Genomic DNA, 15758 nt, shown 5'->3' on the forward strand with positions numbered 1-15758 from the left:
AGTTGAGTCCAGCCCCTGCACTGGAGCAGGGCCAAGTAAACAGAGCCCATCCCTTCCAGGCATCTGTCCAGCCTGTTCTTAACAACTTCCACTGATGGGGATCCACAACCTCCCTGGGGCACCTGCTCCACAGCTTAACTGCCCTCAGTGTGGGAAAGCTGTTCTTTATCTCAGGGGGTCTCAAACTTCATTGCTGTACTATCCACTTCTGCCAAGAAAAAGTAATGCACAGACACATGCCTCAGCCAAAACCCAGGCCCTGCCACCACGGGTGCGAGTAAGGGAAACAAAAGACCAGCCCCATTGCCCGAAGAAAGGAGAGGCTGAGGACCCAGGCTGCAGCCCCAGGAGGGGCCTGGAACCTGAGGCCCACTGCACAGGGCTGAAGCCCTTTGTCTGGCCTCGATCTCAGCAAGTCTAAGCCAACCCAGGGGAACTCATTAAAATGAGGTCCCAACCCAATTTGGGAACTGCTGTGCTATCCTAACCCCTGTTGATGCAGACTGAGCCATTGCTTCGTAACCTGCCTCTGTGGCCGTGATACCCACCCTCCCATGAGCCCAGTGTCCCACCACTCTGCTGCCCCCAGCCCCGCTAGCCTGACCCCTGGGGACTTTGAGGGCAGGCAGTCCCGTGAGGGGAGCTGGAGCCCGCGGTGTCACTGGGTCTCTGGCCAGGGGCGGGGTGGGCCTGGGTCACAGCCCTGCTCATGGGCAGCAGGCAGCGCTCTGTCAGGTGTCGACCGGGCCAGTCTGTGTCTCAGCCCAGGCCATGGGGTGGTGCTGTGGGGCCCCTTGCTCCCCACGGCGGCAGGGCCAGCGGGACTCACCTCCTGGGCCAGGCGCAGCAGGGATCCCGTGGAACATTGTGGTGGGCTGGGGCACTGCTGCCTGGGGGACCTCTGCGAGGGAGGGAGGGAGAGAGGCGTTAGTGTGGCCTGGTGGCCCGGCCCCTGCACCCGACGCGATCCCCGGACCCAAACAGCCCGGGGCCCCACACTCCCCACCGCCCCCTAGTGACAAACACCCCCCAGCCCTGCGCTCCCCACCGCCCCCTAGACACAAACACCCCCCGGCCCTGCGCTCCCCTCCGCCCCCCAGCCAAACACACACACACACACACAACCCCCCCGGCCCTGCGCTCCCCACCGCCCCCTAGTGACAAACACCCCCCAGCCCTGCACTCCCCACCGCCCCCTAGTCACAAACACCCCCCCGGCCCTGTGCTCCCCACCGCCCCCTAGCCAAACACACACACACACACACAACCCCCCCGGCCCTGCGCTCCCCACCGCCCCCTAGTCACAAACACCCCCCCGGCCCTGCGCTCCCCACCGCCCCCTAGTGACAAACACCCCCCGGCCCTGCGCTCCCCACCGCCCCCTAGTCACAAACGCCCCCCGGCCCTGCGCTCCCCACCGCCCCGTAATGACAAACACCCCCCGGCCCTGCGCTCCCCACCGCCCCCCAGCCGCAAACGCCCCCCCCCGGCCCGGCGTTCCCCACCGCCCCCCAGCCACAAACACCCCCCCCCGGCCCTGCGCTCCCCACCGCCCCCCAGTCACAAACACCCCCCCCGGCCCCGCGCTCCTCACCGCCCCCCAGCCACAAACACCCCCCCCCGCCCTGCGCTCCCCACCGCCCCCCAGTCACAAACACCCCCCCGGCCCTGCGCTCCTCACCGCCCCCCAGCCGCAAACACACACACACACACACACACACACCCTGAGCCGAGCGCACCGCACCGCACCGCTGCTCCCCGCGCCCCCGGCCCTGCCGCGCCGCCGCCCTCCGGCCTCTCACCCGCTTCCTGGAAAATGGCGCCAGAGCACATCGAGGGCTCGGCGCTCCGCCCGCCCGCCTGCCTGGGAGGGGCGCGGCCGTTATTTGGGCGGGAAGGGCGCGCGCTGCAGTGCTGAGGGATGAACAAGTGACGCCCCCCCGCCCCTCCAGAGACGGGGCTTTCCCGCCCGGCCCGGCGGTGTGCAATCCCGTGGGGGGCGGGGGGAGCCGGCGCCCTGCGCCTCTGGCCGGTGGGTGGATGCCGGAGTGCGCCACAGCCCCGGTACAAGGGCCAGGCGCCAGCAGCCCGAACGGGAGCGCGTGTGACGTGCTAGGGCTCCGCAGAGCCGGCACGCGTGCCAAGAACAGCAGGTGAGGCGGGAGCTCAGCCCCGCCCTTCCTCCCCCCAGGCAGCCGCGTGCTGGCACAGAGCCAGGCCGCCTGGGGAGTAGGAAAAGCCCGTCTCACACGGCCAACCCCCTCCCCGAGCGGGAGAGCCCTGCCTCTTCGCGTGTTTATTCACGGAGCTGTTGTCAGAAGGACCCCTAGTGGCTTTTAAAAGTATCACCGGCACTCAGGCTGGAGAGGATGGAAGGTCAGTTTTCAACACTGCCTCCAAGGTTGCTGAGCCCGGTGGTACTGCGGTGGGAACGAGTGGGTACTGTTACAGGCACGCTGCGCCTCAGGGATGTTCTCTCTTCTGTAGGGTAACCCTGTCTGAATGTTCCCAGTAAAGTTCCCCAGAGGTGGCCCGGCAGTAAGGCCCTTTGTCAGTCCTTTACCTAGTAACCCTTTTGCAATAGGGTGCCGAGCCTCCTTGGTCAAAGCTGCCTGAGTCCCAGCCTGGCACAGGCTTGGTCAGTTCCTCCTGCTCCCATGGTTGCTCTGCAGAGCGGCTGTGAGGGGAAATGCTGACCCCACAGGAGTCTTCATGCTGAGAAACAGCTACAGTGCTGCTTCCTGGCCTGCGTGGGCTGGCAGGTAGCCCCGCATCCCCTGCTGTGCAAGGTCAGGGACAGAAGGATGGAGCCAGCTGGAACATGGTTTAAATGCAGCATCTCTGCCCCAAGGGGTTGGCAAGGAGAGGAGTCTGTTTTCTGGAGCTGCCTCCCTCAACTTGCCCATCTTTTTGTACAACTGCAGGCCCATGTTTCCTTCTAATCCTGTAAGGTGCTATTTATTCTCCTTTGCATTTTGCAATCGATCCATTGAATTTCAATTATTTATTGGTTCAATTATTTAATAAAATCATACTTGTAAAATATTGTTACAGATGTGAAATTCATAACATGACAAGCAACATTCGGAGACCTGAACCAAACGTTGCATGTGTGGCTGATTTCGGGCTATGAATAGTTAGAAATAGTTGAGTTAAAGAATATTTTGAACATGTGTCTGTACTCGCTCTTCAAGGTGGTGTATTCTGTGATGGATTTGAAACGTTGATGCATTTGATCCATGTTTAGTTTGTTGCATGCCCTACTATGTCACAAACCTCTCTAGTATAACCATAAGCATAGTAAATGTCAGTAATTGTGAAGGTTATGAGCAACTGATTCAGCTGTGAAATTGACCAGCACCTCTATTTCAGGAGAGATCTCTGTGCTGATGTATTCAGAGCAGAACAAACTCATTTTTACTCCAGAATAAAAATCCTTCTTGCTCTCTCCAGTAGTAGGTTCTGTGACAATCTCAGTACCCTAACTGCTAATTCTGCACCTGAGGCAAGAATATAAAATTGCACCCCTCATGTATTCATGGTAGTTAGTTTGTAGAACAATGGAAAGTACATAAATAATCACAGTAACAGCAACAGTAACAACACACTGCTTATGCTGGCAGGGGGAGGGGGCTGTGTGGGGTGTACCCACCATACCTTGTCTCTCCTGCCTCAAGTGGGACTGTGCCGCTAGCAGATGCCTGCAGCGGGTGGTCGTGGGGCCACAAAAGAAACGGGGAAGGGCAGGGGGCAGGTGGGTGTGCTGACAGCACTGGGTGCAGAGCCAAGATAGCAACATTGGAGCCAGTGTGGTGCGTAGGGCCAAGGGGGTGTGTGTGTGTGGAGGTGCTGTGTGAAAGGATGTGTGTGTGTGTGTGTAAAGGTGGGGTGTGTATGTTGCTGCTGTGCCTCTGGGCAGCGTGCAAATGTACATGTAGATGCTCGTGGTATTGAGTGTCGGGAGAGGGTGTGGACGGTGGTGGTGCTGTACCAAGAAGCAGGTGTTTGTCAGAGCTGGTTGCCCCTTATGTGTACGTAGAGGCTGTGTGAAGGTGGGGCACTGCACAGGGACCAGGGATTGTCTCCAGGACCAAGGAGAGGTTGTCAGGGAGTCAAATCTGACAGGTGAAGCCCCAGACTCAGAACTAGCTCCCCCTAGGACCAAGTGAATCCCCACCTCCATGGATGAGCTCCAGGAACACTGGTAGCTAATTCTGACAGGCAGCAATGTGGGGCAAGCTGGGCTACGTCTACACGTGAAGCCAACATCGAAATAGGCTATTTCGATGAGTAACGTCTACACGTCCTCCAGGGCTGGCAACGTCGATGTTCAACTTCGACGTTGCGCGGCACCACATCGAAATAGGCGCTGCGAGGGAACATCTACACGCCAAAGTAGCACACATCGAAATAAGGGTGCCAGGCACAGCTGCAGACAGGGTCACAGGGCGGACTCAACAGCAAGCCGCTCCCTTAAAGGGCCCCTCCCAGACACAGTTGCACTAAACAACACAAGATACACAGAGCCGACAACTGGTTGCAGACCCTGTGCCTGCAGCACGGATCCCCAGCTGCCGCAGCAGCAGCCAGAAGCCCTGGGCTAAGGGCTGCTGCCCACGGTGACCATAGAGCCCCGCAGGGGCTGGAGAGAGAGCATCTCTCAACCCCTCAGCTGATGGCCGCCATGGCGGACCCCGCTATTTCGAAGTTGCGGGATGCGCAACGACTACACGGTCCCTACTTCGACATTGAACGTCAAAGTAGGGCGCTATTCCTATCCCCTCATGGGGTTAGCGACTTCGACGTCTCGCCGCCTAACGTCGAAGTTAACTTCGCAATAGCGCCCGGTGCGTATAGCCGTGACGGGCACTATTTCGAAGTTAGTGCCGCTACTTCGAAGTAGCGTGCACGTGTAGACACGGCTCTGGTGTGTCAGAATGCCATACCAGCAGCTGATTTGGAGGAATAGCCTTTTTTGGCATCACAATGTGAAAAGTGTTCTTTAGATATAGCGCTGCTCCCCAGCTTCTCCCCAGCCACTCGCTCAAAGAAGGAAATTTGGTTGGTTTGGCATGATTCGTTCTTGGCATATATCAGAGAGGAGCCATGTTAGTCTGTAGCTTCGAGAACAACAAGAAGTCCTGTGGCACCTTATAGACTAACAGAGATTTTGGAGCATAAGCTTTTGTGGGCAAAGACCCGCTTTGTCAGGTGCATGAGTTGGGGGGGGTGGTTTCAGAGGGGTATTTAGAGAGCGGAGTCCCAGTAAGAGGGAGGGCCGGAGCTGACGAGGTCTATTCAGCCAGGCGGAAATGGCCCGGTATCAACAGTACTTACCAAAAGAGGGCAAAACAAGTTAGACTCTGACAAAGGTTCACATCCCCCATCTGATCTGACTTGGATTTTCCTCTTTTGATAACTGCTTTTGGGACTGGGCCATTTCCACCTTGCTGAATAGACCTTGTCAGCTCCGGCCCTCCCTCTTCCTGGGACTCCACTCTTTAAATACCCCTCTGACACCGCCCCACTACTCATGCATCTGATGAAGCGGGTCTTTGCCCACGAAAGCTTATGCTGCAAGATATGTTAGTCTATAAGGGGCCACAGGCCTTCTTGTTGTTCTTGGCATATTTATTTCTTACCATGCTGTAGCCGCTGGAAGAAGGCAGCTTGGCTCTGCACTATGCCGGGATGTCCTTCTTCCCTGTGGACTAGTCCAAGGTTTAGGTCAGTGTTGGCCAGCTGCAATGAAAGGGGTGCAGTGCTCTAGCCAGGAGGCTCTTAGCTCCTTCAAGGTACATGGCAGCTTCTGCCTGCTCTTTCCTGAATTCCCTCCCGGTGTGCTATCATCTTTCTGGGCCTGAACCCAGAGCCGGAGGAACCTCCTCAGTTCAGCACTGGAAGCTGTGGCGAGACGCCATGACCGGTGTCAGAGAGCCCGTGGCATGTTCCGCGGGGGATGCCCTTGCTGCGATACCCAAACTGACGACCAGGTGGCACTGTTACGTTACTGGCTTATGCATTGGTGCTGGTGTAAGGCAGCCACATTTACCTGGCTGTGAGTACGGGCGAATTATTGTTATGTGTTATGGTGATTAATTCTTACGCCTGGAGCCTCCTCAGGGCATGTCAGAAGCCAGGTGTGGGTGAGGCTGCAGCGTAGCCTGCTCACAGTGATTGAAGGGAGGGCTGAGACCCATAGCTCAGCATGCCCCTCCTCCCCGCTCTCAGGTTTGTGCATGGGTGAAAGCTCCCTTGCTCTTTACCTCCCTCCCTTTCCTGGGCACAGGCAGCCCAGGGAACCTGGCAGGAGCCCAGGGCCAGAGCACAGCCTTGCGAAGGTCTCCACCTCCATCTGTGTCGCTGGGCTGGCCCTTTCGCACTGGGATGTGTGCCAGGAAGAGGGGTGGGGAAGGGGACAGCCCCAGCAGGGCCCAGGCAGGGAGCGCTTCTGTGACTCCCCTGCCCACCACTGCATAGGCTGACTGCCCAAGGGCTCTGCCCAACTCTGGCCTGCCCCCAGGCTCAGCCGCTACGCCTGTTGCTCAGCCAGAGCTCTGAGCAGATAACTTAGTGCTTAACAAGCCTCCACTACCCAGGTGGGGTGGGGAGCAACCTGAGAGTCCCTGTAGTGTAGGTGGGGCAGTGAGGCACAGAGAGAACACAACAAGGGATGAGAGCAAACCCTCCTAGGCTCTATTCACATCTCGGGGGGAAGGCCTCCTAGAGAGTACAGGAGGGACTGGGAGCCAGGACTCCTGGGTTCTGCACATGCAGCTGACTCTGTGACTCTGGGAGATTCTTGTTGCCAGTCGGTGGCTCTACTGCCACATCTCCTGCAAAGCATGAGGCTGAGTTAGCCAATGATTGCCAGGTATCTGGTGTCCCTGGATGGAAGTTGTACCAGACACACACACTGTTACGTTGGCTGATGCCTGGGTATTACTGTTGGCAGAGCCGCCCTGCTGTACAGGCTGTGGGAACATTGGGCTAGCACAGGTCCCAGCTCAGCTGCTCAGTTCATGGGGCAGTGAGTCCCCTGCTTCTGCAGAGCTGTGGGGGTCTGTCTGATCTCAGAGGCACCTGGGGCTTTCCCTTTTCAGTGTAGCTTTCCATCTCTTCCTCCTGGGATGCTCATCCCCCACCGAGCAGGAATCTCAGCCCCTGCTCTGCCCAGGCTTTGTGACTGGCAGGGATGTGCCCAGTCTGGGTGAGGCCTCAGCTGCAGCCACAATAACCTCTGGCTAAAATGCTTTGCTAGAGCACAGCCAGTTCTGTGGTCTGTGTTGAGGGCTAAAACCAGAAGAGTGGAGGTGGGCCCTGACCTTGTCACTTTCCCAGGCCTTGCTGAGTGATGAAGACGGGGGGATTGCAGTGGCACCCTCTCAGGGCTGGGCTCAGCTTGGCAGAGAAGATAATGGATGTACTGGTAGAGGCAGCTGAGGGAGGTCCCCCTGGAGCTCAAGTGACAGGCCCTGTGATTTATATACAGAGATACACATCTCACAGAGCTGGAAGGGGCCCTGGGAATTCATCCAGTCCAGTCCCCTTCCTCTGGGCAGGGCCAAGCACCATCCCTGCCACTTTTTTTTTTTAAATCTATTTGCCTGAGACCCCCTAAATGGCCCTCTCAGGGGGTTGAGCTCAACACCCCTGGGTTTAGTGGGTCAATGCTCTAACCACTGACCTCTCCCACCCCCTTGACATTTTTTTCATCTGGGGAGATACACAGCACCAAGCAACATCCCTGACAGATTTCCTCCCCACACATTATTTCTCCCAAACTTCTCAAGGCCTGAACTCACTACTCAGGGAGTTTAACAGGCCACTGCTCAGACCACTGAGTTAACCCCTCCCCCCGCTTTTTTTTTAAAAGTCATACCCAGAGACCAATAAGCCAGCTAAATCTATTTGCCCCAGATCCCTAAATGGCCTCCTCAAGGACTGAGCTCACAACTTTGGCTTTAGCAGGGCAATGCTCAAACCACTGAGCTATCCCTACTCCTGTCGAAGTTATATGGAGATACACACCTCAAAGAGATGTAAAGGACCTCAGAATGTCATTCAGCCTGAACCAGCACCTCCCCGCTTTTTGTAAAAAACTTGGCCCTGGTCCCTAAGTGACTCCCTCAAGGACTGAGCTCACACCCCTGGGTTTAGCAGGCCAATGCTCCAACCACTGAGCTAGCTCCCCCCCACCACAGGCCTGCCTTACTCCCCTTCACCAACCCCTTCCTCCCACTGTTGGCCCCCCAGCCAACTCACGTTCCTCCCTTAAGTGCCCCTAACCCCAACTCCTACCCCCATTTGCCCTTCCAGTCACACAGCCCAGGCTCTCCAAAGGCGGCTCTTCCGAGCCCTTCTCTGAGGATCTCCTGCCGGGGAGCCCTGGGCCCCCGCCAGCTCCAGCGCCTGTTTGGCTGCTCAGCAGAGCCGCATTGTCTGCATGAGCCTGCCTGCCCGCAGACAATGAGCTCCTTCCCTGGCACAATGGCGCTCAGCCAGCGGGGAGCCGGTGACATGCTGTCCTTCCCGCTGTGCCTGGCTCTATGAAGGGCTGGGGGAGGGCCAGCCCACAGCCCCCTCTGGCACAGCACAGGGCCCTGGGAGACTCAGCCAGGGACAAGCTGAGGTCCCTTCCCATCCCCCCCTTCTGTGGCTCCCCACCCCTACCTGCTGTGGGGCTCTGTGATGGAGTGGGGGGAGTGCATGTGTGAGACTCAGGCTGGATGTGTGGGACAAGCAGAGCAGCTCCCAGCGGCTGAGGATGACCCTGGGGCTATAACCTAGGCTGGCAGGTAACACCTCAGCCCTGAACAAAGAGGAGGGTGGAGCTGAGCTGGTTTTGAATCGGGGGCAGCAGTTAGAGGCTGGGTGAGAGGGAGCTGGAAGGCAGCCAGCCAAAAGCTACACCCCAGAGGGGCACCCCTCGGGCTCCTCACCCCAGGACGGGTTGGAAGGACTGTCTCTGACTGCTGCACTGACGCTTCTGTGAGAAACTGGGCATCTGGTGCCTAATAAACCTCCTGTTGTACCTGCTGAGTGAGAGTCACTCCTGCCAGCGGACGGGGTGCAGTGCAGGGGGACCCCTGAACCCCATCACAGGCTCCTATCAGCCAGAGCCCTGCCTGCCCCTCCTCACAGCACCCCCCTGCAGCGCGGGGGCCTTCTGTTCTGCATGAGCTGTCCAGGGTAGGAAGGGGTGAGGCCAGCCCAGGGGCTGCAAATTCCCTGGGACGCGGCGTGGATCCAGCGTGAAGTGGCTGAAACTGGCTGCCACAGCATGGACCCAGTGGCAGGGCTCAATTTATCCTTTGCCTGGGGCATGCCCCAAAGAGAGGCGGAGTGACGTCCTCAGTGGAGGGCAGCTCCGTCTGGGCTGTGCAATGGGGAGCTGCAGAGGCAGAAGCCTTTTCCTCCAGTGCCAATGGCACTCTCTGAGCACCCAGCAGGAGGCTAAGGCTAAGCTATGTCCTGTCCTGTCCTCTCCCCGTACCCCTGGTGCTGGTCCTGGTAGGCAGACCTTGCTCTAAACTTGGGAGTCCTGGCAGTGAGGGACACAGCTGCCCTGCGCAGCTCTCTCCCCACCAGACCAACCAGCAGGGCCAGTCTGTTCTCTAGAGCACAAATGGCCGCTGGATTTGCGCAACTGTTTTCAAAGCAGCTAGCTGGCTTGGCCTTGGGAAGGCTGGGTACCAGAGACAAGCAGGTCCCACCTCTCCCGCACCCTGGCAATCATGCCCTGAAATACAAGGGGTGACCACAGCACCTAAGACAAGATTTATGGGACATCAACCCCAGGGACCATGGGCCAGCTCCACCACCTGACAAAAAAACAGGGTTCAGTAATGCAAGTCACCCAACCACCCTCCTGAACACTTGCAAGCCGTGTCTACACGTGCACGCTACTTCGAAGTAGCGGCACTAACTTCGAAATAGCGCCCGTCACGGCTACACGTGTTGGGCGCTATTTCGATGTTAACATCGACATTAGGCGGCGAGACGTCGAAGCCGCTAACCCCATGAGGGGATGGGAATAGCGCCCTACTTCGAAGTTGAACATCGAAGTAGGGCACGTGTAGCCGATCCGCGTCCCGCAACATCGAAATAGCGGGGTCCACCATAGCAGCCATCAGCTGAGGGGTTGAGAGATGCTCTCTCTCCAGCCCCTGCAGGGCTCTATGGTCACCGTGTTCAGCAGCCCTGAGCCCAGGGCTTCTGGCTGCTGCTGCGGCAGCTGGGGATCCATGCTGCATGCACAGTGTCTGCAACCAGCTGTCGGCTCTGTGGATCTTGTGTTGTTTAGTGCAAGTGTGTCTGGGAGGGGCCCTTTAAGGGAGCGGCTTGCTGTTGAGTCCGCCCTGTGACCCTGTCTGCAGCTGTGCCTGGCACCCTTATTTCGATGTGTGCTACTTTGGCGTGTAGACGTTCCCTCGTAGCGCCTATTTCGATGTGGTGCCACGCAACGTCGATGTTGAACGTCGACGTTGCCAGCCCTGGAGAACGTACAGACGTTATTCATTGAAATAGCCTATTTCGATGTCGCTACATCAAAATAAGCTACTTCGATGTAGGCTTCACGTGTAGACGTAGCTCTGGACTGCAGCTGTACTTTGGAATGGCTATGCTAATAACTGAATAGAACAATACTAATGAGGTGCTGAAATGAATATTCAGTGCCTCATTAGGATGCTGTTGGACAGGGCACTTTGTGGCTTGGTTCCATAGGGATCCTTTTTGAAAGACCCTTGCAGACCTGGAAATCCCCTTAGCTGCGTCTACACGTGCACGCTACTTCGAAGTAGCGGCACTAACTTCGAAATAGCGCCCGTCACGTCTACACGCGTCGGGCGCTATTTCGAAGTTGAAATCGACGTTAGGCGGCGAGACGTCGAAGTCGCTAACCCCATGAGGGGATGGGAATAGCGCCCTACTTCGACGTTCAACATCGAAGTAGGGACGTGTAGACGATCCGCGTCCCGCAACATCGAAATAGCGGGGTCCTCCATGGCGGCCATCAGCTGGGGGGTTGAGAGATACTCTCTCTCCAGCCCTTGCGGGGCTCTGTGGTCACCGTGGGCAGCAGCCCTTAGCCCAGGGCTTCTGGCTGCTGCTGCTGCAGCTGGGGGTCCGTGCTGCATATACAGGGTCTGCAACTAGTTGTTGGCTCTGTGTATCTTGCACTGTTTAATGAAAGTGTGTCTGGGAGGGGCCCTTTAAGGGAGCGACTTGCTGTTGAGTCCGCCCCGTGACCCTGTCTGCAGCTGTGCCTGGCTCCCTTATTTCGATGTGTGCTACTTTGGCGTGTAGACGTTCCCTCGCTGCGCCTATTTCGATGTTGGGCTGAGCAACGTCGAAGTTGAACATCGACGTTGCTGGCCCTGGAGAACGTGTAGACGTTATTCATCGAAATAGCCTATTTCGATGTCGCAACATCGAAATAAGCTATTTCGAAGTTGGGTGCACGTGTAGACGTAGCCCTTATCAGTTGATAGGAACAAGGGGATTTTGAAGTGTGTAGGGTCCTTTGGGAAAGGACCCCCATGTAGCCAACCCACACGCAAGCAAACTGGGGCACTTCTGACGTGGCGCAGGTGGCAGTATGCTAATGAGGTGCTGAATATTCATTTCAGCACCTCATTAGTATTCTTCGATTTGGCCATTAGCACGGCCATTTCAAAATTTTGGCCAAGTGCGGCCACAGCCCCCTAGTCTTCGAAAGCCCCTAAAACCAAATAGCAATATCTGCACTGCATGGGCGGCCTGCTGTAGCTGCCATTATGCTAATTAGGTGCCTCATATTCATGGTAGTGCCTCATTAGCATATTCTGACCTTGCTTATTACCATACCCCTTTCAGAAAGAAGGGGCTAGCGTAGACGTAGCCTTTGTGAGACTCCTTCTTGGTAGGTGCTGCAGTTAGGCCCAAAGCTGAAACTGCTACGAGCTGAGCAGTAGAACCGGCGGCTCAAGCCATGGAGAGCTGGTTTTCCCTCCAGCCACAATACAGGGGACAAACGGCCAGTGGGGGGGCACACAGGACACTGGACCAATGAGAGGATGTCTGGCCTTGCCTCAGGCTCAATGAGGGGTGCATCGGGGTGATGTGTCAGGACCTGCACGGACTGGACAGAGTTGTAAGTGGGGCATTTGAGGTTGGGTGCAGAGAATGTTGGGGTGTGTGGATTCGATCCTTACAGTACTGGACTGGTGAGCCTGAGAGGCAAAGGACACTGCTCAATCCATCTGAGCTGGGACAGTTACTTGAGGGTTAGTTACGAACTCTGGGTGTGGGATTTTCCCAAGCTATTGCCATGTGATTTCTCTGCCTCTTTCATTAAAAGTTTCTTTTCTACACTCAGACTCTGTGCGTGCGAGTGGGGAAGCATCGCCTCTCCAAGGCGCCCGGGGGTGCACATTTCCCAGGCTACTGGGTGTGGGCTGGAGCCAGTTCTGTGTGAGATGGGTGAAAAGGAGCCCGTAGATGCCCTGCTTGCTGCCGACACCTTCTGGCAGAAGAGTTACATGTGAACAAAGGACAGGAACGCTGCCTGTTGTGTCTGCCTGGCTGGCTGGGTTTGCTGGTCTAATGGGAAGAGATAAGAGCAGTTACAGGGTTACGGGCCGTAGTACGGGGCATGGTGGGAGTGTAATACATGAGCATACGCTGAAAGGCTGCCTGGCTCCCTCTCTCAAACTGAAGTCAAGTTAGGCCCAGTTAGGACTGGCAAGAGGGCTGGGCGGGCGGGGGCAGCAAAAGCAACAGTAAAAGCTAAAGAAACTCCTGGCCGTGGCCAGAACGCACCCTCTCCCATGACCCCTCCCCCATGGGATACAAAGGAGGTGGGATGAAGCCTCCTGTCTCAGGACCCGCCCAAGTGGAGGGTGACTATAAGGGATGTGGCTAAGGGCACACACTGCAAGTCTAGCGAGGCCTTATCAGAGGGAGTGTCAGGGATGGGGCCAGCGCGGTGTTCTGCAGTGTCTGAGCTGGGAAGCGAGACAGCGTGAAAGTGCTGGGGTGTCAGGCTGGCAGAGGAACCCTGGGGAGCAGATTTGGCCAGGTTGCAGAGCTAGGGGTGCACTTGCTTGGAACTAACTTGCTTTGGGCTTCTGATCTCCTGATTTCCGCTTGTGTGATGAGAGGTGGGGGCGGGGTGAAGGGAAAGCCTTCTAACATTGCCTCGCTGGGAACCAGAGCCACCCCCCCACTTCCACCCCCACCCACCCCCCTCTACAGCCACTGGGCTCACACACCTCTAGCCTGGAGGCAGAGCTGGGCCCTGCCTGTTCACATTGTCCAAATGCCCACCAGCTAAACGGGGAGCCCAGGGGGTTTGCCTTTTGGATCAAGAATGCTTGAGAACAGGGGCAGCAGCTCAGGTTTGTTCAGCTTTTGCAAAGATCTTTGCAAAGCTGTCAGCAACCGGCTGGGGCAGCTGGTTCTCCGGCAAACACCTCCAGGGTGGGGAGGAGGGGGACAGATCCCAGGCCAGGCTGTGCTACACACAGGCACCTCTGTTTAAACAGTCTGCAGCAAGCTAGTTGACATTAGACCACCACCAGGTTTTAGAGTTACCGGCCATTGAGCTGAATGGAGCCACTCAACACCGTCATTTGTGACTCCCTGCCGGAAGGCTGCATCAGGCAGCGGTGCGCAGGGGCACGGCTGTGGGGGGGATGCTGCTTCCCAGAACATCGGCACTCCAATTGAAGCATTATTTGGACTCTGTGGGTGCTTGGGACACCCTCACCCCATTGACACACGTTGGGAAGGCATTTGGGATTGATGACGATTTGCGTATAGGCACAGCCATCTCCCTGGGGCCTGCAGGGGGGGCTCCTTCGGAAACGTTTGGAGACTGGAGGGCAAAGCTGTGGCTGAGTCTAATTTTAGGGGAGGGCAAATGAGGGAAAATGTAATGGAGCATTCAGAGCTTGGCAGGGGTGTGTAGCTAAACTCTTCCCACATGGTGCCCCTGATTCTTGGGGTATTGAGTGTGGACGTATGGATTCCCTTCCCTCCGCCCCACAGTTGGCTTGGAATCAGTTACTGTGACAGCAGTTGCTGAGCCCCGTAAACTCAGATCGGTGCTCTCGGGCACACTCTGAGTGGCAGGCTGGGTGGTAAAGCAGCCCACGCGTCACCTCCGGCTTGCCCGCTTGCAAGCCCCTTAACCTCGGCTTCTTTGGGAGAGAGAGAGCCGTGTTAGTCTGTATTCTAGCAAAACAAAACAGCAGTCCGCTAGCGCTTTAAAGACTAGCAAAGTAATTTATTCAGTGATGAGCTTTCATGGGACAGAGCCACTCCTTCAGATCATAGCCAGACCAGAACAGACACAATATATAAAGCACAGAGGTCCAAAAATCGTAATCAAGGTTGGCAAGTCAGAAGAGCAGAGGGGTGGCGGGGCCGGGGGGGAGTTAAGAGTTAGATAAAACAAGTAAGCACTTAAAAGGTAAAAGAATCCTTATAATGGGGCAGGAAGTTGCTGTCCCTCTTCAAACCACATGTTAATGTGTCGAATTTGAATATGAATGTTAGTTCTGAGCAGTCTCTCTGTAGACGGTCGTTAAAGTCCCTTTTCAGTAGCAAACAAGTTCTCAGGTCTTTAACAGAATGGCCCGCTCCAGTAAAGTGCGGGCTGACAGGTTGGGGTATTTGGAGATTTTAATGTCTGCTCTATGGTCGTTCATTCTTTGTCGAAGAGTGTTTGTGGTCTGTCTTATATACGTGGTGTGTGAGCATTGTAGAGGGGGTCAGAGGCTCAACACATTCCACATGCGCTGCCTTAGGCGCATACTCGGTATCTCATGGCAGGACAAGGTCCCCAATAGCGCAGTGCTTGAGAGAGCAGGCGCCGTCTCCATGTTCACCCTTCTCAAACAGAGGCGTATGCGCTGGCTGGGCCATGTCTCACGCATGACGGATGGCCGAATACCGAAGGACCTCCTCTTCGGCGAACTGGCGTCTGGAAAGAGGCCGAAAGGGCAACCGAAATTGTGCTACAAGGACACGTGCAAGCGTGACCTCAGCGCTCTCTCTATCAGTGTGAGCACCTGGCATTCGCTCGCCTCAGACAGGCACGCCTGGAAACAGGGAGTGAAGGAAGCTCTTGCGATGTATGCAACTACCTTGGTGAAGGAAGCGGAAGACAGGAGAGCCCTCAGGAAAATCCCTGCCCGTGACACCAGAGCGACATCTGCCTACTGCTGCTCACAGTGCGGAAAGGACTGCCACTCCCGCATTGGATTGCACAGCCACAGAAGACGCTGCTTAAATGAGTCCAACTGGGGTGGAAACCCATGATCCCTTGGGATCGAAGGATGCCTACTGAGCATTGTTGGCACATGATGGCTGTGTCTACACGTGCCTCAAACTTCGAAATGGCCATGCAAATGGCCATTTCGAAGTTTACTAATGAAGCGCTGAAATGCATATTCAGCGCTTCATTAGCATGCGGGCGGCAGCGGCGCTTCGAAATTGACGAGCCTTGCCGCCGCGCGGCGCGTCCAGACCGGGCTCCTTTTCGAAAGGACGCCACCTTCTTCGAAGTCCCCTTATTCCCATGAGGTCATGGGAATATGGGGACTTCGAAGTAGGCGGGGCCCTTTCGAAAAGGAGCCCCGTCTGGACGCGCCGCGCGGCGGCAAGGCTCGTCAATTTCGAAGCGCCGCTGCCGCCCGCATGCTAATGAAGCGCTGAATATGCATTTCAGCGCTTCATTAGTAAACTTCGAAATGTCCATTTGCATGGCC

This window comes from Carettochelys insculpta, chromosome 2 (assembly GCF_033958435.1).
Source record: "Carettochelys insculpta isolate YL-2023 chromosome 2, ASM3395843v1, whole genome shotgun sequence".
NCBI classification, from domain to species: domain Eukaryota; kingdom Metazoa; phylum Chordata; order Testudines; family Carettochelyidae; genus Carettochelys; species Carettochelys insculpta.